The sequence below is a fragment of the Odontomachus brunneus genome, unplaced genomic scaffold (genome assembly GCF_010583005.1).
Source record: "Odontomachus brunneus isolate Ranch 3 - 2012 unplaced genomic scaffold, Obru_v1 Obru_scaffold_037, whole genome shotgun sequence".
In the NCBI taxonomy this organism is placed as follows: Eukaryota; Metazoa; Arthropoda; class Insecta; order Hymenoptera; family Formicidae; genus Odontomachus; species Odontomachus brunneus.
The window spans coordinates 274,405-301,532 of NW_022639487.1; the positions used below are offsets into that span (position 1 = coordinate 274,405).

Genomic DNA, 27,128 nt, shown 5'->3' on the forward strand with positions numbered 1-27,128 from the left:
GCGGGAGCGATAGTTGTCCCGTGAAACCAAGTAAACGGACAAGTTTCCTTCGTTAAAACGGCGGACGAATTATCGTCCGTCGTTAGGGGGAGTCGAGTGGCTCGCAAAAAGGCACGGCGGATGAATAAGACAAACGAAGCGGCAAGAAGACGGCCGAGAGATACCGTCGTGTCGGCTGATTTAACGTGCTTCCGGGTGCGGGTGGCGCGAATCAACAGTTTATCCGTCGTGACGTTCCCGTCGTTTGATCGTTTGCCGAAACTTCGCAGGCTAACGGAGGGTTGTTAGGAGGAACGGTCGAGTTTCCCTCGCCAGAGTCTGCTGCTCGCGCAGCAGTCGGCAGAGGGTGAGAAAGAGTACGGGAAAGGACGATAGCGCTTGCCGGCGAGATCCCGGTACGGCCGGACAAACATATCGATTTCGCGTGCGCCGGCGGTGCAGATCCGCTGGCGAGTCTCCTTTCGCGCGTAGACGGACGCGTCAGCCTCGTAAATTCGAGAATGCCTCTTATCCTCGAGGGATTACCTCGTCGTCGGAAATGTAATTGGGGCCGCGCGGTCGCGAGTGGAGTGCTCACTTTCGTACTTGCGCAAGCTATCCAAATCTGCACGATAGGTTCGTTTAATGCGGAGAAAGAAGTTTCGTTGTATTGACGTGAAATTTTTCCAAATAGACTGTTTTTCCTGATTATCACGATGTAAAACAATCGCGGCGGATGGAAACTTTGCAAATTGCTTTTAACTACATTTATGACGTCAACTTATTCTATTGAATTCATTATTAAATGTACATTTGACAATCGTGTAAATTTGTTGTTGCATTGACACAACAACAAATTCATTAAAAGTTACACTCAGATTTTTATATTACATTCAACATATCGTTTGGGACAAATTTTGATAATTCCTTTCGTATTTCTGTTTCGTCATTCTACGTGATAAATATGAGTGTATAATCTGATCAGTAAAGAACTCAACGTTGCTGAATTTCGTGATTTAATGTACCTACAATTGTCATAAAGTTTACGCACATCAATCTATCGGTGTGGTATGGTAGCGAATGAGAAACAAAGCGTTTCGATCGAAGGAAACAGAATTTCTCACTCTTAAAGCCAAATTTGAGTTATAAGAACCAGAAGTTCTGTGTCCTTCGACCAAAACACGCTAGTCCGTTCATTGCAACCATATATACACACACACCCAAGCTTCAATACAATCTCAAATGTTTTCTCTCCGTGTAGGTTGCAGGACTACTTGTTATTTGTAATTAGATTCGAGATCTGGATGATCTCTCTACGGTTTTATTACTCCACGCTCAATTACACAAGCGTGCACGTAGGTACGCACGTTGACGAGCGAGTACACGGACGAACATTTCGTTTCGCGGCGACGGCGACGAAACGAGGCTTTAAAAGCGAGTGCGTGCCAATTAGACAGCTCTCGTAAACGCGTACGGCACGGTCGGCGTGTCATTCACCGACTTACCTGCGTCCTCGTTAAGCTCGCAGACGGACTAATGATTCAACAGGTGTTGCGCGCCGGGACGAGCGCGCGTTCGGTGCTGAGCGGCGGCGGTCGCGCTTTTTTGTTCGCCGCTGAAAGGACCGGAGGACCGTCGCCGATACGCAACGAAAACCGCCGCGAATCCGCCGCAGAGTGGACCGAGGACAGCTTCGCCGTCGTGAATAGCCGTGGCCTCTTGTAAACGCGAACCGAGACGAAGGACAGAGACTCTTCGCGAAAAAAAAAACAAAAAAGAAGAACGCTTACGGATTCTTTCCTGTCGGAGATGTTCGGAATTACAGTTAAGCTAGCCGATTTACCGATATTTTCACATTCCTTACAACTGCCGAGATTTCGTTTCTTGAAGCTTGGTAGTTCAAGTAAGTATAGTCGTAAATGTACCCGGAAAAAATGTTGTAGTAAAAATTACTACAGATTATATTTCTTTTCACAATGCTTCGTGTAAAACTGGACTATACTAAAATTGTAATAATACAGAAAAAATTAATTTGCCGGTTTCTCTACCTGGATATTAAATACATTCAAGTAATTTTCAATGTGCGTACATATGACATTTTTAAACGAATACGTAATAATGTCAATTATAATGCCAAAAAAAAAGTCTCAAAAATCACAACAATTGTGTTGCAAATTTTACTACAATATTTCCTCCGTGTAACAAGCAGTAATCAAGTAGTATCAAACGATAAGACGCGGAGAGAACGGGGGAAAAAGATCGTGTGTGACGTTTATACAAAGAGATTTATGACACGCGAGAAATAAATATAACGAGAGCGATATTCGTGCAATCATCTTTTCAATAAACAGAGAAAATGCGACAGTGAGCAATATAATTTCGATAAACAAATAGAAATGCGAAAATAAATCAGTCAGAAGATGCGACGACGATTATTTCGCATATTTGAAGTGGCAGAGCGATATTATCTCCCGAAACTTTCGTCACTATCGCATCGCTATCTCTTTCACGTCGAGTCGTCGCTTTCGGACGCGCACTTGTCGCTCTCAAGGCTCCGGATATCGCTTCTGTCTCGCACGTGTCGCGAACGGGACGAAGATCGATACGCGGTCACAGAATAAATACGCGATAATAAGACACGAACGGGGGATTAAGGGCGGGAAACGTGCGGCTGGCGTGCCTGGCGCGCAGCGTTGACGTTGTCCTTTTAAAATATTCGTGTCCGCGGGATGTTATACCCGGCACGGGGCGAGCGGGATAATTTAAATTCAATGTATACACCAACCACACTGGCCGCTCGCAAATCGCGTCCTTCCTGCCATCCCCCCGTTCTGCGCCATCGGATGCACCATCTCGCGGCACGATGCATCGTGGACCTCGCACGTGATTGTGTGTGTGTGTGTGTGTGTGTGTGTGTGTGTGTGTGTGTGTGTGTGTGTGTGTGTGTGTGTGTGTGACAAAGAGAGAGAGATGGATTTGTTATTTATTTATTCAGGCCGCCTCGCGTGCATAATCGACACGCACGCACTCTTCCTCCCGTTCGCCTCTCTTTCACTCTCTTTCTCTATCTCTCTGTTCCTCATTCTCCCCTCCCTGTCCCTCGCGCACGTTCCTCGATATTTGGAATTCACTCGGACGATTATTGACCGCGCGTTACGGCATCATAAATATTACGGTAAGCATGTGCCGAGATAGAACGCACACAATTTTAATGGGTTTCGTTTAATTTCGGTCGCTGCGAGGTCAGCGTTTCGTTGCCGTTGTTATTATTATTGATGCTGTTGTTGTTATTGTTGTTATTATTGACCGGGTCGGTTCGGGCTGTGCAGCGACGAGCGCGATTAATCAATCCGCACGTCGATTATATATAATAACGCGACGCGGCAACGACAAACGGAATTGCAACGTTACGTGACGTTAATAACCGACGCTAATAAGCATTAATCGGCTGTAATGGGCCGAAAGAACGACGCTCGTCGACGGCAGATTAATGCTTCGATTTTGCGTTTCGACGCGGTGTTACGCGCGGCGAGTGTGTACACGAATCGGCGAAAATTCGAGACCGATGAGATTTAATCGCACAAATAGATAAAATTCATAATAGAGGGGCCGACCGCGCGTTTCATCTCGTTTACATTTTCCCGGTAACACGGAAATATCAGTCACATATTCTTATCAGGGTGATAAGAATGCCCCGCAAAAGCGCGAGGAGAACAGAACATTTAAATAAAATATTTAGATAACACGATACGCGAACTCGACGAGACGCGTTGGAAATGGAAAATGTTCGTCAACGTAATAATTCTACCTCTCGAGATCGCACGATGACTGTGCGTCATATAATAAACGTTGTAGAAATTGCCTCGAGAGATAATATCCAGGAAATATCAGGATGAGATCAAATGACATATTAATGACGTATTATTGACGTCACAGATGTCATTTAATGCATCATTGAAACGTCGTTTGACGTCACTGTGTTTCCCGCCGAGTATTCCCCAAGATATTTTCGATCGAAATCGCTTATTTCACACCTTCGTAAACGCTGAACGATCATCACGAGCGGAAGGCATCGTTGGGCGAGGTCCCAAATGGATCGATGTAGGGAAAATCACCGTGAACGTCGCACACGATGTCGGCGGAAGAGCCATCCCGCACTTTTTGTTTGTGTAGTCGCGAAAACCGACCAGCCGTCACACCTGCGCGCGCGTGCGTGCACCTGCAGCACCGCGTTATTTACTTTATCTTCAATGCTCGCGTGACATTCAAAGTTCAACGCGGACAACGCGCGACTCGACCAAATAATGAAACGCGTTCGTGCCACGAGTCGCAATGCTGCGCTCTTCGACGGCGATTATTTGTCCCCCTCTTTATTTAATCTGATAATTCAGCAAACATAAAAATAATTCTGTCTTAATTGAAATTCCCCGCTCTACGGAGAAGCACCCTTCATCATCCCAATGACACGTGTTTTATATGCGCGGTCGCTTTCAAACAGCTGAAAGGAGCAGATTACTTTTCCACGCTAAAATAACACAATATTCTAGAATTTATTCGAAGAAAACTACCGAATAAATATGTTTAACAATTTTATGTATAAATGATTAAGTAATATACATTTGAATAAGAAAGTTTATTTTTAGTTTTTGTGCGGAAATGTCACATTTTTCTTGGCGTTCCGAGCCTGCAGCTCTTTACACGTCTCCTTGGTCTGCATAGGTTTACGCCTTTACAATAGTCCAATCAAAAAAAATGAAAAAAGTTGTTATCGCGTTGCAACTATAGCCTCTCGAGTTGGAAATTTTATTTTTACGTTAGTTTTTCTTTTTTGTAAAGTAAAACAGAAATAAATCTTAACAAGGATATTCTCTCCCTAAAATAAGAGCCGAAATATTCAACCGAAAATAAAAATTCTGATCTGATAGACTATGACACAACAACACTATTTTATAAGAAACTTTTTTTATTTTTTGATTGGACTATTGTACAAACGTAAATCATGCAAACCGGGGAGGCGTGCAAGGACTACTAAATTCGGAGCAGCGGCGGATACTATGACGTCATTTCCGCACAAAAATAACTATTATTTCTTTTAAATGCGAATATTACTTAATTACATATATAAACCTAGAACATAATCATTTAGTAATTTTGTCGAAATAAATTCCCGAATATTGTTGCGTCTTCTGACCTTCGAAAAAGTAATGTGCTCTCTTAAAACAGAATCAAAAAGAGTATATTCGCGAGGACGGGCCTGAACCCGCTTTTTCAAAATAAGAACGAAAATAGAGCTTATGGCTACGTATATCACGATTAAGATACACCGCTCGACCCATTTCTCTTACAATTTCAGGAGTAAGACCGTTTCCCGGAACGGTCTTAGAATTTCTCTAACACAGTGCTGGTAACCTTTAGCACGGGACATATCGCAAAAATGGCCGATCGCGATCCGCATCCGAATTTCGCCGAGTCGTAAACTAGCGTCGCTAGGTATACTAATCTGGCGCGAACGCGCAAATTATCAATAGAGCTCGCACGAAAGTGTGTTAAACGGTTGCGCAAAGTGCAAATCATGCCTCGCGCGCAGTCACGGAGCGCAGTTGCTGATCGCGTTCAATCGGCAAGGTCATTGGCTCCCCCCGCGAGACAAGACGTAATTGCCGCGCCGTAATTGCGTATACCGTTAATTTTCCAGCGCGGCCACCTCGAACTCACACGCCCTGCCTCGTGTCGTCGTGGAGTCTCGGCCGCGGCGAATTAACGTTCCGGCGGCGTCACCGTCGCTAAACGGAAATTAATCGTCGCGCGCGCGTCGGTACAACGCGGCCGGAGTTATGCAAATAGGCTCGTTCGCGTTTTGACATACGGCCAGAGCTAATCCGTCAAGTGAAACGCCTAACTATCGCTTTAGCGACAAGCCAGCCGGCGCTGGTTGAGCACGGAACGCGGCAAACGCGTAAACACCTGAGACGCAAAGTGCGAAAAATAATTCCGCAGCGTGCATGACGACTCAACTTCGGCAATCTGTCTTCGCCTCGAATCTGAATGTTCTCTGTCGGTTTCTATCGTTCCTCCGGGGTTTGTGTAACTGCTACGTTGCTCATACGATCGGATACACGTTAAGTACTGTCCGACGCGCCCGCATATACGCGAGGAGACCTCGCATGACACGCGATTCAGCGGTTATTTCCGCTCATATTCCGGGAAAAACATTTAAACGTTAATTGCGTAAGTGAGAGAGATACGTTTCCGAGCACTCATAGAGCACTCCAAGATCGGATCCAGGAAAACTCGACTCATCTACTCCTTCGTGCATGTATATTTTTGCATTTCTAGAGATAATACATTTATAGTCGTATGTTATTTTTACTTAATATCTCGCTTGTGACTACAAAATTCCAAGAACAAAAAAACTTGCTATTATTCGAAATCATCTATATTAAACCTTCTCAGCTAGCGAATGCTAAGTGTTACAGGGCAATCCCGATCGCCGAGCGGTAAACGCATCGAAAAACACCCACGCGATACCGACTGTATCACGAACATGACGTAACGCTCTGTGTGTTTACTCACGTATAAATTCCCATTCGTTGAACCTTATCTCCGAACTCGACTGAGCTCCGTTCTCGACGAGCGACGTGAAAGATCGAAGCCGGTAATTGCCGGAGGGAAGGCCTCTCCGTCGCTTCTCCGCACTTCCTTTCTCTCACGGAACACCAGCGGGGCTGACTTTGCCAGGCTGGAAATAAAGAACACGTACACTTTTAGAGGAGAGGAGGGCTATCTCTCTTTCTCCATTTCCATCTCTCGACTAGCCCCCGGTTGGATAATCCACGTGCCAACGGCGGTCGTTATCACGATACTCCGAGGCAAACTTCCCGCTGCAGAAACGTCATGAGACACGGAAAAAGCGCGTTTCGAGCTCTCGAAACGGCCGGTCAAAAAAAGTGCTGAGGAAAGTTCCGCGGGAAAGCTCACGTGAGACGAACGAGATCAAAAAGAAGGAAACGAGAAAGTAACTCGAGGCACGAATCAATTTACAATCGCAACACCGCGATGTAATTATGGTGTATGATATTTTTGTAAAATATTTCTACGATACCACGCGTTATCTATAACGCAATGCAGTGCAGTCCTACGTAATTTTAATTCCGTAGTAAATTTAATTTATAATTTTAATTTCACGAAACGCGCGCGCGTCACGATTTTCAGTTGCCCCGCGAGCGCGCGGTTCACCATTGCAATTCTTCCGCCTCGCGCACGCGGCTGCAAATCTTTTACGCGTTTTCACGATTGTATTTTACAATTCCACGACTCCGCGACGCTAATTTCACGCGCGACGCGAGCTGGCAAAAAGGGTCGACATGATTCGCGATGCAATTTTTCGTGTTACCGGATATCGCGGACTATGCTTGCCAGGAGTGCGGTCGTTGATCACGTCCGGCGACAGTAACGGACGATCGATTTATTACCGGAGGAGCCGCGTCGCGAACGACCGCGGGACACCGTCGTGGACAAAAAAATCATTGAGCCCGGACGGGTTCGACGTTCCTCTTTCGGAAGAAAGAGAGAGAGAGAGAGAGGGAGAGAGTATGAAGCGATAAGGGGCTAATATAAGTGAAAATCTCGGTGTTAATATGTGGCGCAGAGCCGAGCTAGAGGAATGCTTAATGGTCGGGCAACACGCGATCCCACCCGGCCTTTTTCCTTTATTTTTCCCTCTTCCTCCCCCTCTTTTTCCCTCTCTTTCTCTGCCGGTCTCCATGTCCGCTTTGCACTGCTCGTCCTCCATATTTACCTCCTGCTGCTCCTCGTTCTCCCGTTTTCACCCAGTTACCGTGATCCAGCGCGTTCGAAATTCATGAGTGTGCAAAATGAACAACGAGAATAGCGGAATAAAAGCGCGCGGAATATGCTCGCCACGTGAAAAAATGCGTTGTTTTATTGCAATAAAAACATTTATGTTAATTAATTTCAGTACTAATACCAACGCGCGCTTGTATCGCGCGTCCTTTGGATTACGCTTTATTTCCTGACAACACACAGAACGGGAATTTCCGTTACACTAATTATTTCATAGAATTCATTGGCGGAAGAAAATTAATTGTAATACTCGCGATATTATACGTGATGTGTGTGTGTGTGTGTGTGTGTGTGTGTGTGTGTGTGTGTGTGTGTGTGTGTGTATCATATAGATATATCTTGTGCAATTTATACTCTCGACGTGATACTCGATTATTCGTCTCGCGTGAATCCCGTTCACCAATCGATCCACAAGCTTCGTAACAAAGTCGCTCTCGAATTTCCACTCGAGGCTCTTCGCGCCTCCGATAACGTTTACCCGCAGACTCTATTTCACGGCGATCGGCCGTGCAGCCGACGTGCACAGAGCCGGCCACGCCTCGATTTCATTCACGCTGCACAAAATCGCGCTCAATTATTCATGCGAAATCTAAGCCGCGCCTTCCCTCTTTGCCTCTCTTTCTCTTTTTCTCTTTCTCGTTCTCGTTCTCTCGATTAGATTTAAGTCGCGGCAAACAGCGTGACCGTGATCGTGCTGAAATAAATAATTCGTTTCTCCAGCAACGGCGAAATTGGCCTTCCGTGTTGTCAGCTCGTAAGGAAACGAGAATGAATCGTTAGAAGCGTACACTGCCTTGTCACGAAGTTTTGCGCCTTACGTATAATAACAATCATCGCGTGTACTCTCTGCTCGAGACGATTTAGGTGCCGCGCTCAATGAATAATGTCCACTAAACATTACTACAGTTAAGTTAAAACAAACTTTAATACGTTCATGAATAATTAATGACAAATATCAAGAAGAGTATCCAATATTTTCCAAGCATGTACAGAGAGAATGTTGTAGTAAAAATTACTGCGGAATTTTGCAATCGAAATATAGATCGACATTCTACAATAATATTCACTATGTTTCCAGCGAAATTTACCACATTCCTAAGCATGATAGACTTACTCTGACAGTCCATTCCTGCACTAAAAACATAATAAAATTGGAAAGCATTTATATAAAAAGAAAAAAAAAATCTTATATAACATTCTCTCCGAGTGTTAAACGATATAGCCACTTGAAAATGCGCATCTATAATTATTTTGAGCGGTATGTAATAAATGTGTATACGCGTAAATGTGCTTACAAAATTTTGATTCAATACACATAAAACAAGTACGTATACAAAGGAAAAAGAGTTCAAGAAGATTCCTCACAAGATCACCGAGTATCAAAGGGTTAAACGATCGCGATAGACCGGCTGCCTCGAGGATAATCGCGATGAGTTTCTCTCTGCTTCTCTCTCTCTATCTTTCTCTCTCTCTCTCTCTCTCTCTCTCTCTCTCTCTCTCTCTCTCTTTCCGAGTCCGCTCAACAGAAAGGAAAGCCGAGCACGCCGTTGCACCGACATCGTTTCTCCGCGGCGAAACTGGGACGGGGTTTTACGGGCGGTTATTTACGATCGAGGTTATGAGAAAGGCGGGGGGCCGCCACGCCGCCGCCTTGATCCGCTCCTCGAAATCTGCGAAAGGGTCACACCGCCCGCCGAATGCAAATTACGCGAATTACGTTTCGCGACCGCGGCTCCACGGGCCGGCGGATGATAATCAACGCGCGCACTTTCGCACCGTCGAGAACCACCTAGCAGGAAGAAACACGCCTTTATCGGGGTGAGCGTGGAACACGCGCGTGAGTCGAATATAACGGGGCAATGTGGTTTCGGAGTCTTAAAAATTCAACGAGAAATCTCATGTCTCGCGTGATCGGTAGTAAAATTGCAAAGGGATGCGTGATCGACGGCGCAGCGAGAAATATGACGGACAACGACGACCGTTGATTCGCGGTTGCACGACGGACGTCGACCGTAATATACGCCTCCGGGATATTGGAAACAAAATACTTCGCTTGATTATCGCATTGACCAAATTGCTGGAAATATTCGCGAACAGTTGATGGCGACGACGCATCGTCGATGCATGCCAAATTTAGCAAATTTGAATCGCGAATGCTGTCGGCTGTGTAATGTAACACACGACGCAACAAACATTTTGGAAATTTCACCGACGGTAACAACGGGACGAGCTGGCTTATGATACAATATATACGTGTTAATCGTACAAATACCGCGATAGGCTAATGTAGGTAATATAGGTAGACTTTACGGCAACTTTAATACGCTGAATCGCGAAATTCGGCAACGTTGAACCCCTTGCGATTGATCAAATTACAATCGTATTTTTATCACATGAAAATAGAAATACAAAAGAAATACGAGAGGAATTATCGGAATTTGTTCAAAACAATGTGTTACATGAGAATCTGAGTGTAACTTTTCATAAATTTGTTGCTGCATCAGTGCAACCAAAAATTTACATTATTGTATCAAATAAAATAATCAATTCAATACGGTATATTTCCGTCACAAATATAATTAAAGAAACTGAAAAGTTTTCATTATAAATCCTGCGTCGTGATAATCATGAGAGTAAGTCTATTTATTGGGTATATATATCAGAGGAAGAAAAAAGACACAACGTATTTATTTCCTTATTTATGAAACTTCAACAAAACGTTGCAACGTGTCAGTCGTTGGTTAACAAATTTTAGTCGCAAGAGAGAGAGAGAGAGAGAGAGAGAGAGAGAGAGAGAGAGAGAGAGAGAGCCTCGTTATCACAGATCTCGAGATGCATCGCGACGCATCACGATGATGCAACGAAACGTGCTCGTTCCAGATACGAGTGTCGCGATTCGTAGAGGCGATCGACATGCGATATTCTGAGCATGCGATTCCTAAGAAAGAGAGTGATCGTAGTCTTAGAAGAGTTCAAGGTCGCGGTGGATCTCCGTTCCTGTAACATGCATTCATGTTCGTCGTCCACGTCGGCGAGTTCGTGTCGACTCGTCGACAGGGAGGTGACGGATACCGAAGGTGAGAGTATTTCGTTCATCATTGGAAATCGATTCGACGAGGCGGCGCGATCATATCGAGATTACGTGGCGGATGGGACGATCACAGGAGGAATTTATTCGATCAAACTCGTCGCGCGCGCGGAGCTCGTCGACGATCGTATCGTGCAATTAAAGTCAAATTAAAATTATCTCGTTAATGTCGCTCTTATCGGTCGGAAAATCAGTAAACGTGGAATACGCGCGAGTCAATCGCACAAAACAATAAACCCGGGGGCGCTGTCGCCGAGGAGAATTTCGCTGATTCCGATTTCCCTTCGGCTATAATAGCTATCGCGAATCCAGTTATTAGCGCGCCAAAAATAATATGTCGCGTGTTTTGCGCGAATCACATTCGCCGTGGCGTAAACAGGAAACGGGTATCCGTAGCGGAAACAGACATTTCACTTTGACCCACCACGTGTAGATAAATGGAATAATTGCTAATTCGACCCCTGCCGACGGTTCACGATAACAGCTCAACGGCACATAGCATAATCGTCGCGTTATCGTCGCGCCACAGTATATCGTGATTATCCGACGCGTTACGCGCGCCGGCCGCGACGATAATCGCCACGCGAACCGCCAAATCTGCGAATAATTTTCCCGCGCGAGAGATTCGATTGTTTTGGCAGAGAAGAGGACTCAATAGTCGGCCAGAAGAGCGAGGGAGACGCGGAGACGACAACGACGACGACGACGACGACGACGACGACGACGACGACGACGACGAGGAGAACGAAGGCCGGTGCTGGCGCGGCGCCAACGCCAGCATCCGCTCCACAAATGTCGCTAAATATATACCTAACCGCTTCTAAACAGAGCACAAAACTTGGCCGATTGCGCGAATTGTACGATCGCGTCCCGACATCGTCGCGGAAACCGCGGCAGCTGACGAGTGACGATCGTTAGGAGCGCCCGTGCCAGTGAATGACCGAATAAAAAACAGCGATTCCGTAGCACGGCCTCTTGATTCATCGGTGTCGCCCGTACTGATCGTAAAAAAAAAAATAAAAAAAAAGAAAAACGTTTGTCTCAGATTCGTAGTAATAGCCGTTTAAAACTCATCTCAAATAAAATACTTGGATCTAAATTCCAAGTGAGTTAGATGCAAGTCTTTCAGTTGAGTTGCAATTGCAAACATGAATCACGAGTGTCATACGATTCAAATGAAAACTCTGATACAACTTGAAATTCAGAGCCGAGCAGCGCACGTGAGATAAATTTCAGGCGAGCATTAAGATTAACACGGGCTCGATCACGTGGAGAAAACCCGCGCGCTTTTCTCGCGCAATGAGATTCGTGTCAATCGCGAGACAAGCGGGAAACTCGAGTGAGTATATTAGACGAAGGAAATATAGAAAATCAGTCTGAACGTATGATGTACGAGGTGTGGGAGGGAAAAACGGCAGAGCCGCGAGGCAAAAGCCGAGCGTAATAACACGCCTTCGTAAATAACAACTGTGGTAAAGTGATGAGAGATAATCGGTCATCGTTATCGTCGGCCGATAACTCCAGCTGGCGACATCGCTTGCACACATACAACTCGTACACTCCCACACACACGCGCGCGCGCGCGCACTCTTAGTCGGCCCGCTATTGATTCAAGACTCGCACAATGTGATTCCGGCTTACGACGAGCTCCTTCTGCCGTACGGGTCAATTGAACCCACCGTGTACCGGGATAGTTCCTGAGTAATGTACTAGATATAGTCACGCTGAGCGAATTTAACAGACGAACGACTGAAAAGGGACGTAACTCGTTGATAAGACTCGGTCGAGAGAGGAGACGAGCTCGTCAAAGAGATTCTCGTTCCCGTCGAATGTGATCTCGATAAACAGGAGAAGATAACGTGCCAAGATACTCCCCCTGAGATACCTCGATCTTGTTCGATCCCGCGCAAACAATAGCCTTGACCTAAAACCGAATTCACTCTCGTGGCTTACTTAACACTACTCGTACTTCGACCGCAAATCGATAGTCTCGACCGAGAAATAAAAATGACGGTCGCTTCTCGAGGAGTTGATAAACGTGAGGATGTCGTTCCGCCTGCGCGGTGACTCGTCTCTCGTGTATATACGTATCGAAATCCTGCTGCATTCAACGACGAATAGCATCATTAATAACGGCTTTATCGCCGCGCAGCAGACGGCGTAAAACGAGGGTCGTTTCGCGGCTCGATCTTAGCCGACTCCGCGCGAACTCTTTAACGGCGCGACTTCAAAACTAAGTTTAACCAGCGATGCATTGTATGCAAACAGTCGGCGGACGTAAGCGACGCGATGCTATAATTATCGACTTAAACAGGAGACTCGATGTGAAACAGGAGACGGGAGTAATGAGGCAAATTGTCGGTCGGGCGAGACGAAACGAGAGCTCTCTCTTAGCTCGTTCTCTGCTGCCCGTTCATTGAGACAATTGCCAAAATCTAAAGACAGAATTCATTCGTGCGAATGACAGCAGTGTGGTCAACACCTGCACGTTCTTCTGAAAATGAATGCCACGGGGACAAGAAGTCTGCTCTTTCTAGCTCGACTAGTCCTGTCCTGGAACTTTGTTCCTTTTCCACTCAAAACCAGATTATGTACTAGTTTCATTCGAAGGGCAAAAGATACACCCTAGTTTAGCTAAAATGGACAGACTAACGATGGTAGATGATAGTAAGAGAATGTATACAATGTATTATCCTTGTTTACGAGCCAATTCCGTGAGTATAGCTTAAGGAGGTCTCAGCGATGTTAGCGAAGGTGTTAAAAGCTCGTGGACCGCGAAACAGTTAACGCCTCGCTCTAAGTACCGTTGCGCCTCTAAAGGTTGGAGCGCGACGATTTAAGAGAACACAGCAAGACGATTTAAGAGGCGGCCGCGACGGCGCGGCTCGAGAGCGTAGTTTTTCGAGAGCGGGTCGAGAGAGCCGCGCGAATCGAGAGAGCCGCCGACGCTAGCGATATCGTACGCTTCTACGCCGTTCAACGAACGACCGAAAGAAACCAGCGGAACGAAACGCGAGGGTCGAGAGAGGACGGACGCAGAACGAGAGACAGAGAGAGGGAAAGGGAAAACAAGAGAGGGGAGAAACGAGCGGGATAGAGACGAGGAGAAAGAGAGACGACTAGCTCTCGCTGGATCTACCTGGAGATTATGGCCGGCGAGATATACTCATGGTCAACCAGAACCATGACCGCCCTTTCTCGCTCTCTCTTTCTCGCTCGTCGGATCCCCCGTCTCTTTCTCGTGTACGTAAAGAGGAAAAAAAATAAGAGAGCTTCGTCGAAACCGCGCGGGGAAGCGCGGCAGAAGAGCCGGTAGAGCAGGACAGATAGAGGGACGATAGAGCTAGATAGTGGTATAGGATAGAGAGAGAGAAAAAGCAAACGAAAGGGAGGGAGATAGAGACGGCGGCGGAACAGACGGTACCGAAATATCAACGACCGCGAAACACAAGCGTCGTCGACCCGACGTCCTCGCTCTCGCTCTCTCTGTCTCTCTTATTTTCTCCCTCCTCGTTTGTCCTTCTCTTTCTTTACTCTCCGCCTCGTTCCGCGCTTGGACGGACGTGCCCGAAACAGACGTTTTTTCCACCTAGTCCGGGATTTATGTGGACCGATCGGGGCCGCAGAGAATGAGAGAGACAGAGGGAGGGAGGGAGGGAGAGAGAGAGAGAGAGAGAGAGAGAGAGAGAGAGAACCAGCGCTGACAAAGAACCGAGAAGGTGGAGAGCCACGGCGACGAAAACACGGGTGGGAGGACGGCGTGAGACGTAACGACGTTGTGAGGCGCGACGACTCCTCTTTTCTCGTCTCTCCGCCGCCGCCGCCGCCACCGAGAAGAATGTCTCATTTAAGCTAAACGACCGACTGCGTGCGTGTGCATTTGCGCGATTGTTATTCCCAGGACGAATATACACCGGCTGTAGCCGAGCGAGGATCGATTACCGCGCGTGGGAAGACACTCGTGAATTCGCCGATCTTGGCAAGAACGGAGATGTACACGCCGGGGACGACGCTGCGCATCGACTACGAACATTTGTCACATTTCCTGTCTTTTTATCATCCGCTAACGACGCGCGTATCCGTCGTATCGATAACGATGTATGGACGCTTAAAGGTTAAACGTTTCCGACGTAAAAGAGAGCCGTCGCGCTCCGAAGCGAAACGTCTATTTTAGGAAATTCAGTGCTCCGAGTTGAACGGCTTCGCCCTTTCATTTGCGACCTGTGACGTCACGTTTCTCGCGCGCGCGCATGTGTGTGTATGTAGGTAGCCTCTCTTTTTCGAGGATTCGTTCAATTAGCAATGTCCTTTATCCGCGCACTCGTGAGATACAGCCGAGAGAGATCGAACAAAGCCGCTCCTCCCTCCTTCGGATTAAACTCGAATTATCGCGCGCACGGCAGAAAAATTCGCGGCTTCCAAAGCTCTTTGTATCTTTAAAGCTCCTATCCCACTCGAGCGTAATTCGGCGCAAGTTTGGCGGCCGGGAGATCCGGCACTCTTCCACCGTGTAATTCTCAACGTGACCGCGCTTCAATATAATTTCATTTTGCGAGATTATAATTTACCTCGATACACGCGCTCCCCCGGCTCTGTTCGTGGCTCTGCCTGGAAGAATTCCTTCTCCGCCTCGCTCTCTCTCCCTTTTTCTCATACAAGACAGATGGGACTCGGCTCACGACGTCACGCGTCTCGAACGATTCATCCGCCGCCGCTGTCGAATCGTTGCGGTTACGGTCGCGGTTCTAATCGCGGCCATAAATCATGTCTCGCGCGCCAGAGAGAGTCGCGTTTGCGAAACCGCCGCGCGGCGTGCAGCGCCGCGCCACGACGACGAAACGCCTATGAGAGCGAGCACATGATATACCGGGCGGTTCGTTCCGACCGGCCGCGATGTCAAGGCCGCATACATTTACGCGGAGATACGCCGTCGAGAGCTCGATCGAGCGGCGCGGAACGCGCGCGCCTTGGAGGACACCTGAGAAAGTTAACGACGAGTGCAGCCGCGAAGAAGAGGAGAAATATGGACGTGGCGGCGCGAATTGATACGTCGAAAGCCAACGATATCGATGAACGATGCGGACAGCCCGCGTTCACTTTCAGGCCGGGGATTAAATAATGTATCTCGGCGGGCAAACCGCTGCTCCTTTCGAGATTATATTATCGTTCGCGGCGCGGACAGAGGGAACGACAGCTTAATTGGTCAAGGTTGCGTTTGAGTGATGTGTTGAAGTCGCACGCGCACGCAAGCGTTCCCCTCCTTGTCTCCCTCTCAAGATGGATGTGAATATTGGGCAGTTGTGCCGCTTCGTCGCGAAAGCGCCTACGAGTCGATTCGAAATCACGCAGTGACTCTCGCGTCGTTTCCTTACATTATAATTAGAAAATATTCACGTTATATATGAACGTGCGAAGAATGCAAATTCGTTGTTAAAATTAACTCGAAGTAATGTTGCTTGCTTTAGTTGCATCGGGAGAATCACCGATATATCCCCGTTTATATAAATATTTTACGCAGAATATATTTATTACACGATATATGTGACGCAAATGGGCACGATATGTCGCTATGATCTGCATCGCGTGCCGATCCGCCGAAAATCGACGAGACATCGTGAGAGAGAAATTTAAGCGCATCGAGAGCGCGTCGTGTCGCGTCGTTGCGTACGTTGCGAAGTTAACAAGTCGATCTGGTCGTCCTTTGTCGTCGAAAAAGGAGCTCGAGGAACGTGCGAGGCGAGCATGCACCTGGTCTCGTTACTCGTCAGTGCCGCATCGTCGTTAGCGGCTAACTTTCTATCCGTCGAATTGCCGGAGCCGTTGCAAAAAAAAAAGAAAAAAAATCGTTCTCACGCGCGCGCGCGCGCGTACATACACGCAATTTTAACGATAGCCTACGGAGAGCCGCATTATCGCTCAAAGTCGAAACGAGATTACGCGCTTAATCTCACGTTGCGCTACACGCGTCGACCGTAATGATACAGCGTGTTCCGGGTTGCGTGTAATCGCGTATAATCGAGCTACGAAAAGCTGAAAACGACGACACCTTCAATGAGAATATCCCTCCCGAGAGGCGGAACGAAGATTCGTCGGGCAAAACGAGTAGCGCGAAGAAAGAAAATTAACTGCGTATCACTCGAGCAATTAACCATTCTGCGGAATATCATCGATAAACAAATTTATTTGTGGGATATAAAGTTTATTTCGACAAACTAAAGTTTATTTCTGCGAATAAATTTTACATTCTACAAATAAATTTTCAAGTATTTTTCCTCAGTGTACTTCTGTTTCGATTCTAGACAGAAAAGTCATGTTTTGAGACAAGTCGACGGATTTCCCAGTTAGTATTGCAGCGGCATAAGCAATTTTGTCATTCTGTTCGGAATCTGTGTTGCATCTGAGACAATGTTGGGAAATTTCTTTGTAAGATCCGCGAGCGAGTGGATTAAAGATCGATTACGGACACGTGTCCACCCAAGGATCTTCAATCGACGTCAAAATGCTACATCCGCCGGTAGATAGGAGCGCGTTAATCTGGACCAATCTCTCTCTCTCCCTCGCCTCTCCCTGTTTCTTTTTCGCCAAGCGGACGAACCCGCGCGAATTTCCGGGCAAACTAGCGACGGAATTACATGCGCGACAATCGCTAATAATCGATTCGGACGCGTTTGCCCGCGGGCAATCTCGTTTCTCTTAACGAGCGTCATTGTCACCGGCTCACTCGACCTGGACGCGGCCTCGTTCCCAGCTGTCTGTCAGTGTGTCAAGGTCGACGGCAGTGGCGCTTGGTGATGGTGACGGCGCGAAGGATGCGCGAGAGATCGCACATCGAAACGGCTGTTCACGACTCGCCGGTGATTCCGACCGGGACGATTTTTTTTGGCACTCAAGTACCATTTGCCGTTGGAAGTTTTGCGCACGGCAGCGTCGAAGCGCGAGCGTGAAAGCGGGGCGAAGTTGGACGGTGGTACGCCAAGTTTCAGTGAAAGTCGCATGGCAAATACGAAACGCATCGATTTCGCGATTCCACTTCTCGCACTTTCCGTCTCCCAACTTGGCGTTTTCCGTGGAGAACCGTCCCGTCAATTCACGTGCCGTAAAGCAACTCGAAATTTTCATTCACTTTCGACTTCAACGTGCCATCTAACGTTTATTTTGATAGTCCAAGGCCTACATCAACTTTTTTTTATTCTATTTAACCTACTAAATTAACCGAGGACTTACATTTGTCCATTTTTTGCTATTTAGAGGCGTTAAGTAGGATTCCAGTATAATAAGATTCCAGATGTTAGAAAGTTCAGATCGAAAGTAGGGCAAAAATTTCGACTTAGATATTTAACTCGAGTCGAAATTTTGATCCTGCTTTCGACCTCGTTATTTCATTTATCCTTTGATACTCTGAAGCCTACAACTTTCTATGATTCTATTTAGCCTACTAAATTCTATTTAGCCTCCTACTTCGTCAGGAAGTCCTCCTTAAAACCTACATGTAAAATTTTGTGCATTTCCTGCCATTTGGTGTTAAGTAGGATTCGAGTTTCTGTGTGTGTTAAATATACATTGATCTTTCAGAATATATAGATGTCAGAAAGTTCAAGAGTCGAAAGTAGCGCTAAAATATCGACTCGGGAATTTCGCGCATCGACACAACGTTCCATGTGTACTTCATCCTAACGAGTCCTTCTGGATTGCGCGCGGCCACGCGCGCACGCCGGGCTTCTCCTCCTCCCGGCTAGGAAGCGCCGCGCAATCCGGATTCTCATTAAGATAAGCGGATGGGATGTGTGATTTAAAACCGTGATCGAGCAGAATCTCCGGTATTTTTAACGTTTTAATTGCCGGAGATGCGCGCAATCGCCGGCGTATCGCGCGATGCCTCGTCGCGACCTCGTTGTTCCGAATGACTCCATGTGCTTCGCGAGAGAGATCAAGAAGAAGATTTCGCGCTCGCATAACCGCCACGGTGTGCAGTAACGCCGGGTAACGCGGCTTCATTCGCGCCGGCGATGAGTTTCGGCGTAACCTCCGGCCGGCGATCGCATCGGGCCGTTAAGAGACGCTCTTAACGGGAACCGTCTTCCCCGGACTTTTGCGTCTTCCCCGCGCCCCGGGGAATTCTATCTCGTTCGAGGTCACGCTAATTAAAATCGTTGCTCGCGAATCCGAACTCGCACAATTATATTACGATAATTCGAGTTTTGCCGAAAAACAGCAAAATCTCCGACTCGTACGAGAGATAGAGATAGAGAGAGAGAGAAAGAGATTGATACATCTAATTATTATTATCTAAATATATAATAATAGAATATCTGTCTGTGTGTTCCCTATAAACTTCTAAACTCTTTGGCCGATTTGGAGTAAATTTTGCCTCGCTACTCTAGAATCTTACAGAAAATATAGGCTACATGAAACTTACTTTCTTATTTTGATTTCATCCCCTCGACACTTTACTTTCCTTAGTACCAGGTAGTTTAAGCTTAGTTATTAATTAAAAAAAACATTTTTGAATATATAATCTCCGATATAGCGATACGGAATCAGCAACAATGCGCTAATTTATATACGGAAAAAATTTCAGTTAGTGTAAGGTGAAAATATTAGTGGCCGGGCACGTGTATTTAAATCCTAACATTCTTATTGATTTAATTTTTAAAATACAGTTACATATAAAAAATATATATACATATATTTTATGTTAAAATTAAATATCCATATTTAAAGGCTAAATTAATAAGAATGTCCAGAATTAGGTACGTGCCTAGAAATTGAATATTTTGAATTTTTCGTTGCCTGGTAAGAATAGAAACTAGATGAAAAATTCAGTTGTAAAAGCAAAAAGATCTTTGTATGAGATTTCTGCTCAGTCAATTGTTGTCAGTTATATTGCAATCAGCTTTAATACAGCTGAATGTTCAGACAAGTGTTTCCAATTACGGCAATAAAGATATAACTTTCGATGTCGCGGCATTTTCACCTGATTGTTATTCAGTTGCGCGAGCTGAGATTTTTTCCCGTGTACGGAAAGTACATTCGCAGAGTGAGGTTTTCGAGGCATCGCGACCTTGAGGTACTTTGGCGAGAAAATCCAGTCGAGTGTTCGCCGAACGCGTAATTAAGCGCGGTATGCTTTTGCAGCGCCACTAAGGAGCGTCGTAACGTTAACGAGAGCATCGCCGTAAACGATCCGTGGTTCGCTCGCTCGGCTATGCCCGCGTTCACGTAATTTCGTCATCCACTTCTGACGGGGATAATCGCCGCTGTGGATCTGGCGGTGGATTCGGTAAAGTGCGCGTTCGCGGTGTAGATATAATCTTTTTTACCGCGCTCACCGGGTTATAATCGGCCGGCGAAGGGTAGTCGACTCTCTCTCTCTCTTTCTTTCTCTCTCTTCCTTTTACCGGACAAAAAAGGTCAGAGGTGATCCATTGCGGCGGCCGTGGAGTTCATTAACGATATTAAGCGCGCCGTTAAAAACGCGTGCGAGCCTTACCTTCGTTATTTTCTTCTTATCTTTTTGCTATTATTTCTCGATTACGCTTCCGCCACGTTCTCTTTGCATCACCTTCGTCGCGCGAGTGACGTGTCGCTGATAAAGAATTCACGTACTAATTCCGTACCTTCTTACGTAATAATGACGCGGTTATAATTCAATAAGAATGAAGTGATTATTATCGTTACCAAAATTATTATAGCCGGACTTCAATCGTTACATTAATAGTCACGATGGCATAAGCTAATTATGTTCGATCAAGACTGTGCAAAAATACACGGCGCTGCAATGACATGACATGGACTTCTTGGAGAGAAATAGATAGATGACAGTTAGAGAGGGAGAGAGAGAAAGAGAGAGAGAGAGAGAGAGAGAGAGAGAGAGAGAGAGAGAGAGAGAGAGAGAAGAGTCGGCCGAGATATGCTGAAATTCGGACATTTCGCGGCGTTATATGCTCGCCAGCGAAATTCCCAGTTCCTGGACGACTGCCAGGCACCAGCCCGACGGGCTGAAACCAATCTGCCGGATTTAAGTTACTCCGGTTGCGCGTATGCGGCGAAACCGCGCCGCTGCTTATACCCGAAATCGGAAGATAATCTCCGCGCGTGAATAACGCATGGATGAGGATAGGATTCTGATTATGCACTGCGCAGGCATCCAATCGTGTATCAAGCATTCTCGGAATCAGACACATTAAGAGGATGCTGAATATCGATATAATGCAACTTTGTATGTCGTACTGTTTTTCTACTTGATCGTATAGAATTGCAAATGCTCTTATACACAGTGAATGTACAAATGTCAATGAATGGCGAGGGGAGTATGTGTACCCCATATTATATAAAAAATTTTTTAAAGTTTTTGATTTACAAAATTACTATTTTTTTTTTATATAATACGGGACACTACCATTCATTAATATTTGTACTTTCGTTCTATGTGTATAAGCAGTCGTGATTCTACACAACTTCAAATGGAGAAACCGCGCAAAAGCCTAAAAGCTGCATTATCAGTCGGTATCTAATATGCTCTCCCCGTCCGTGTTACGATTCGGGGCTATTTTTATCGCGGTGAAAAGATCGACTAGAAACCGACGAAAAATTTCATCGTTGAAATATAATGCAATTAAAGCCCGATACCTTGTGTGTATAAGAGTATAATTAATTGAAGGTATCCGAGCGTTGTGGTTAGTATGTAAAATATCGGAAATCAATGATGTATGGGAGAGCGAGCGGTACGCATCGGGGGTGTCGAGGGGCGCCCGCGCGCACAACTGTTTCCATTCGAAAGCAGCATTTATGACAGGGCGATACGTGTCGCGTGTTTCCTCCGGTGACAAGCGCGCCGACGACTTTCTCTTTTCCCGTCGAAGAGTTGGATAAAAATGCGCGAGTTGGCTAAGCCGCAGTCGTCGTCGAATTTTATCCGCGGCGTGCGAAAAGGGCGGAATGCCGCAATGAGTACTTTCCAATTGGAACGCGACCAGGCCCGTCAGGAATCGCCGTGATGCGTGGTGGTATTGCGAGATTACGATCGGACACATTACTGCGGGACTCGCGTCGCATTAAGGCGATTGGAAAACTGATATCTCTACCGGATCTTGAGTGACATTTCGCCGGGCAACCTGTCGAGTCGATCATCCCTTTCGGCGAGCGCGTGTTACCTCGAGTAATTTCAATACCCATTTCGATACAGGCCTCCAGAGTATCTTATTCTGCGCGCCTCGACGTCCCGGTGCTTCCACGTGGAACAGGAGACGCAAATGATGCATTGTATCTGACATGCGAGCGATCGCGACAACGCAATAAAGCCAAAGTTCTTTTCCACCGTTTTCTCTTCTCGTTCTCTCGCTGCTTCACCCTTCAAAGTGTTTTGGCAGAATCTCTTTTTTCAGTGTTTCTCTCTGGTCCAAGTGACGTCACTTAGCACGTTTAAACGTATTAAATCACAATTTGCACTTGTCTTGAACATGTTAAATGACGTGGCTTGAAGCCGTGAGAAACATGCGAAAAGAGCCTCGGCCAAATTACACGCTTATGCGTTTAATACACCTGACTTTGCAGTGCAGTCCCTCCTACCACATACGATAAGAATTCTTTATCCTTCAAATCGTATCCCCCTCGAGAGCACCAATCGTTCACTAGCTTCAAGAGGATGTCGCACAATAAACACGGAGGCAATCGTTGCGTGACAGTCAACACACACGCGGACTAATAATACTAATAACTCCCACATGAAACAATATATCGCTTCCGCCGTCGATGGGGAGCCGATACACGAGCAAATAAAAGCGCCCCCCTTCAAATTGGCTCCTCCACGGCCCTGGGATATTGTTTTACGAACAGAGTTTCCGAGATCAAAGCCAATCACGAGGCAGTGAGGGGCGATAATGGACAATCGATAGACCGATCGCGTTTCTGTCCGAGTTGACTCGCGATACGCAAACCGGTTCGTCGATACCGACCGGCTATCGTCGAAATGTCGGCTCATAGTCGTCGATGGACGTTCCAGGTGGACGTCACGGATAATGACATAATTCGTCCCGACGGAGCCACCTCTCAGTGTCGGGGAACTCGTTTCCTTCCGGCCGCGCGGCGACATCCGCCGGTCTCAATGAGGACGCGCGCGTTCTCTCAAAGGGCTCCTCTCGTTTCCGCGTTTTAAGGTTCGTTTACACTTATCCGTTCCGTATCCGCGCCTTGTATGTATATGATAATTCGAATACTAAAAAAAATCTTATCAGAACAAGAGCGCGTCTGCTGTTTAATGATCGTTAGGGAAACTGGTCGAGCAGCTAGCGTTGCAAATCATTTCTCACTATTTGTCATTTTGACAAACTTGCTGAACGCTTGGCAAATTTGTTGCGAGTGTTAATATTTTGTTAAATTAGCAAAACTTTTCTCTCAGTGTATAATTGCGAGATATGATAATTCTCTCTCTCTATATTTGGTAAATCATATTTTATAGGCTTAAATGAGACGGATACGGACAAAAGTAAATATTCTCATCTAACCTTTTCAATAGTGATTTAAACTCATCCCAGTGTGAGTTTTTTATGATCATGTCTAGATTTCTCTTCTTTTCATTGCTATTTTCTCTGAAGAATTTTGAAAAGTGCAATACAAAATACATCTAATTTGTATTTATTATAAGTTAAAAACAATAGTTTAAATCGGAAAGGATTTAATATTTTATCATGATACTTTTCCGAACATATCATTTGAGGGGTTGATCCTGTAGAATATAATTTATATACAGAATGGATAAGTATAAACGAACGAATCAATTTGTCTATACTCTTCCGTTAGCACTTATTCGATTATCACGCTTAATCCTAGACGATCCTGAGACGATCATGTACATGGAGTTGCAACTCTCTCTGTATGACATGTTAAATAGCTATTTCGTTTATAATATATTACCCAGAGCAATTAAGAAATCGCGTTTCCAATGCACGTAACACTCAGACATTCGAGATATCAAATATCTCTCGCGCAATATGTGCGATTAGAAAAATTTCTTTTCACGATCACTTGTTAAAATCTGTATTGGAAGTTGCGGGGAGGAAGGAGGAAAGGAGGAAGGGACGTTAACACGGAGTCGAAACGGAAGATTTACGAGTTCCGTTATCGCGATCGACAAGCCAATTCCGCACGAATAAAGTTTGTTTCGACGGTCAATAAACGGCATCGCTATCAATTACCGTCTTTCCCCTCCGCGCGCGCCGGTTGCCGAAGGAACGATTAATTCGTCCGCGAGCACAGAAATAGCGGAATTATGGGGGTCGCTTCGTTACACGTCCCGATCGGACACGCAAGCGAGAAATCGATCGGACACGCGCGGATCGATTAACGATCGTCGTTTATTAACCACACGGCCGCAGTTACACGCGTAACGTCGGCACAATGCGATTATTATGTAACGTCGGGATTATTGATCAATCGGCTCCAAGTCCAGGCGATATTGATTCACGCACGGGATAGGGGAGATCGTTAAACGCGATCGCGTGCAAATGTTGACCCAGCGCCGCCGCCGCTACCGTCGACGCCGACGTCGCCTCCTCCACCTCCACCCGTTTCTTCTCGCTTTACCACTCGATAGTTCGCGTCGAGCGGATTTTAACGCGCTCCTCTCTTTCGCTAACAGCTCAAGAGTTCTCCACTAAGATAAACGAAGACCCATCGAAACCCTGAGATTTTCCCGTAAAGCTGTTGTTAGTTACGCAAAACCGTGTGAAATTGCATTATCATGTGTATATTAGTGATGCACGCTGATAACCATACTGTGAAAAATAGTTAATCTCGCCAAAAATTTGCTATTTTTGACACTAACTATACCAACTTGTTGTTCTAGTGAAAGTAGCGGCAATAATACACATATGAAGTTGTTGAAACTATAGCAGACTTACTAAAAAATAGTTCTAGATTCCTTTATTATGTAATTGTAGTCACCAATGACTTTTTTCGTATACCCACTCCCTAATCATAATCTTGTTTTTCGTTAAAATTACCAGAGGATTAATTTTCAGTCATACAAAAATCTTATTTAAAAATTACACTCAAATATATTGTTTAAAAAACCGGGTATTTAAAAAAAAACTTAATTTTAATTTCGGATAAATTTGTAAAGCATACATCTTATGATGTTCAATCAACCCGAAGAAAAACGGACTGATTAAAGTCAAAGTTGCGTAGTTATGTGTATCGTATAGCGAACAGACCGCAGTTTACGGTAAATGTCGAGGGAACGATAAACTTCTAAATTTTCCATAAGCAGGAAGTTACAGATCTCTTTTCCGCGCGACTCAATTTCTGCCTCCTCCCCTCTCGCGACTTCGTCACGGACACTATTTAAACGGTGATTCCGGCGGATGCATCGTCGCATGCAGGTAGCAATGCACCGAGTATTAAGCAGGTGCTAACGGCGGGGTTCAAAGGGCGGGGTACACGTTGGGTGTCGTGTACGTGTGTGGCACACGTGTCGACGTCGTCAGGAAGGGGGACGGCAGTGCCGGCGGAACAGAGGGAGGGAGAGGGGGAGAGAGAGAGAGAGAGAGAGAGAAATACCGCGCTTCTTTCGGCACGCATGTGTACACGCGGATATACGTGTGTGTATAAATGCACGTGTGTGTTGTGTGCTGGTTGCTTGTTCACGGACTAACGCGCAATATGCAGCAGCGTGCGCTCACCGCAGAATAGGTCGCCCGCGTGGCGATGCGACCGCACTCCGCCACTATAATTACCTGCGCGCTCCTGCTAACGGGTATTTCGCCGCGGTTGTATACGGAAACTAAATTATTCGGGGTCTGCCGTGTGCGCGCGCGACATAAGGTTTCCCTTCCGCTTAATGGAGAGTCGAGGTGGAATTTTCACCGCGAATCTGTCGCGATCGTAGCCGCCGCGCGTTAAGCCTTTTAGTCGTCGTTCGCGCATTTTCGATACCACCGACGAACGCGACGGTGTCGCAATAGTGTTTCTCGTGGAACACTAACATCTGTTTGTTATTATAATGAATCTTTTATGCAACACACAAACGACATCTCTAACAATGAACGGCTACTTTACGCAGATTGGCTCGAACTATAGATTCCGGGGGTACACAGTTTATTTAATACTTCATGAGATTCCAGATACGTTACATTAGTAAATGTCTGAAACCCACAACATCGTTAAACAATAGCAACAGCGATTACAGCTTCACGCATGGCAGGAGTTGGAGTCGGAAAATTGTATCACGCGTAGTCGAACGTATTTTCTATCAAAATCACGTTTACGAGGTTCCGATGACACAAACGACGACGTCTGCGATGGGTTTCAGCGAGAAATATCGTCACCGAAGCTCGTGATTCGAGAGGGAAAGAAAGAGAGAAAGAAAGAGACAAAAATACAGAGATCCTTCGATTATCCGCGGGAGGAAGCGTACCGAAACACGCGATACAACGAAGCGGTAATTTCTGCCGGCGTAGCACACAGCGTGCAAGCCGCTTCCGTCGAAATCACAATCGCGAGAAACTCCATGTCTCCCGCGAGCGAAACGCAGGTTGCATCGCCGTCGTGCCCGGCGTGCACGGCGCACGAGTGTGCACGCTATGCACCGCGTACGTGACAGACACGCGGGAGCCCCGCCGCTCTTCCGGCGTGTAATTTTCCCGCAGGTTAATATTACCGGCGCGGTAATTGTTCGCTACCGTTAGCGGATCCTCCCCGAGCGCGAGCGTAGCCGGGGCCCTCTCGCGCTCCGCGTATCGACCGGCGAAGATTACCGTCCGACTGATTGAGCGGCTCGGTTTCTCCTTTGTTTCCCTTCCGACGTCGATCGAGGATGCACCGTTACAAGAATTGACGGTTGCGAGATTCAGTGAAATCGCGTTCTGACGTACTGCTAAAGCGACACCGATCTGCTAACCCGTCAAAACTCGTCTCTTCTGCCGTTTGCCGCTCACGATGCGAGATGGCGACGGTAAGAAGTGAAAATCCGCAAGGAAAAGTCCTATCGGGTAAGCGAAAGTGTTCTGATAAAAATTATATTTTGTAGTCTTGGATCATACAGAAAGATTATGATCTATTATGCATTTGCGTTTAATCCTCCGCGTGTAATCATATTTTTTGTTGGAACATACAGTGCAATATTGGTGAGTAATTTATACTACAATGTTAGTAGCCCCTATATTTACAAAAAAAATCTTGTAAAATAAAATATAACGTTAAC

The 27,128-nt window shown here is 46.2% G+C and overlaps 1 protein-coding gene across 4 annotated transcripts in view; it reads right to left on the bottom strand.

Annotated features, from left to right (window-relative positions):
* LOC116843962 (mucin-5AC-like) overlaps window positions 1-27,128 on the bottom strand; it is a 254,169-nt gene that overhangs the window by 159,101 nt on the left and 67,940 nt on the right. For all 4 annotated transcript variants that reach the window (XM_032814960.1, XM_032814959.1, XM_032814958.1 and 1 more), the window contains one exon: window positions 6,553-6,718. The gene's annotated coding sequence lies outside the window, so the exon portion shown is untranslated. The remainder of the gene's footprint in view (window positions 1-6,552; window positions 6,719-27,128) is intronic.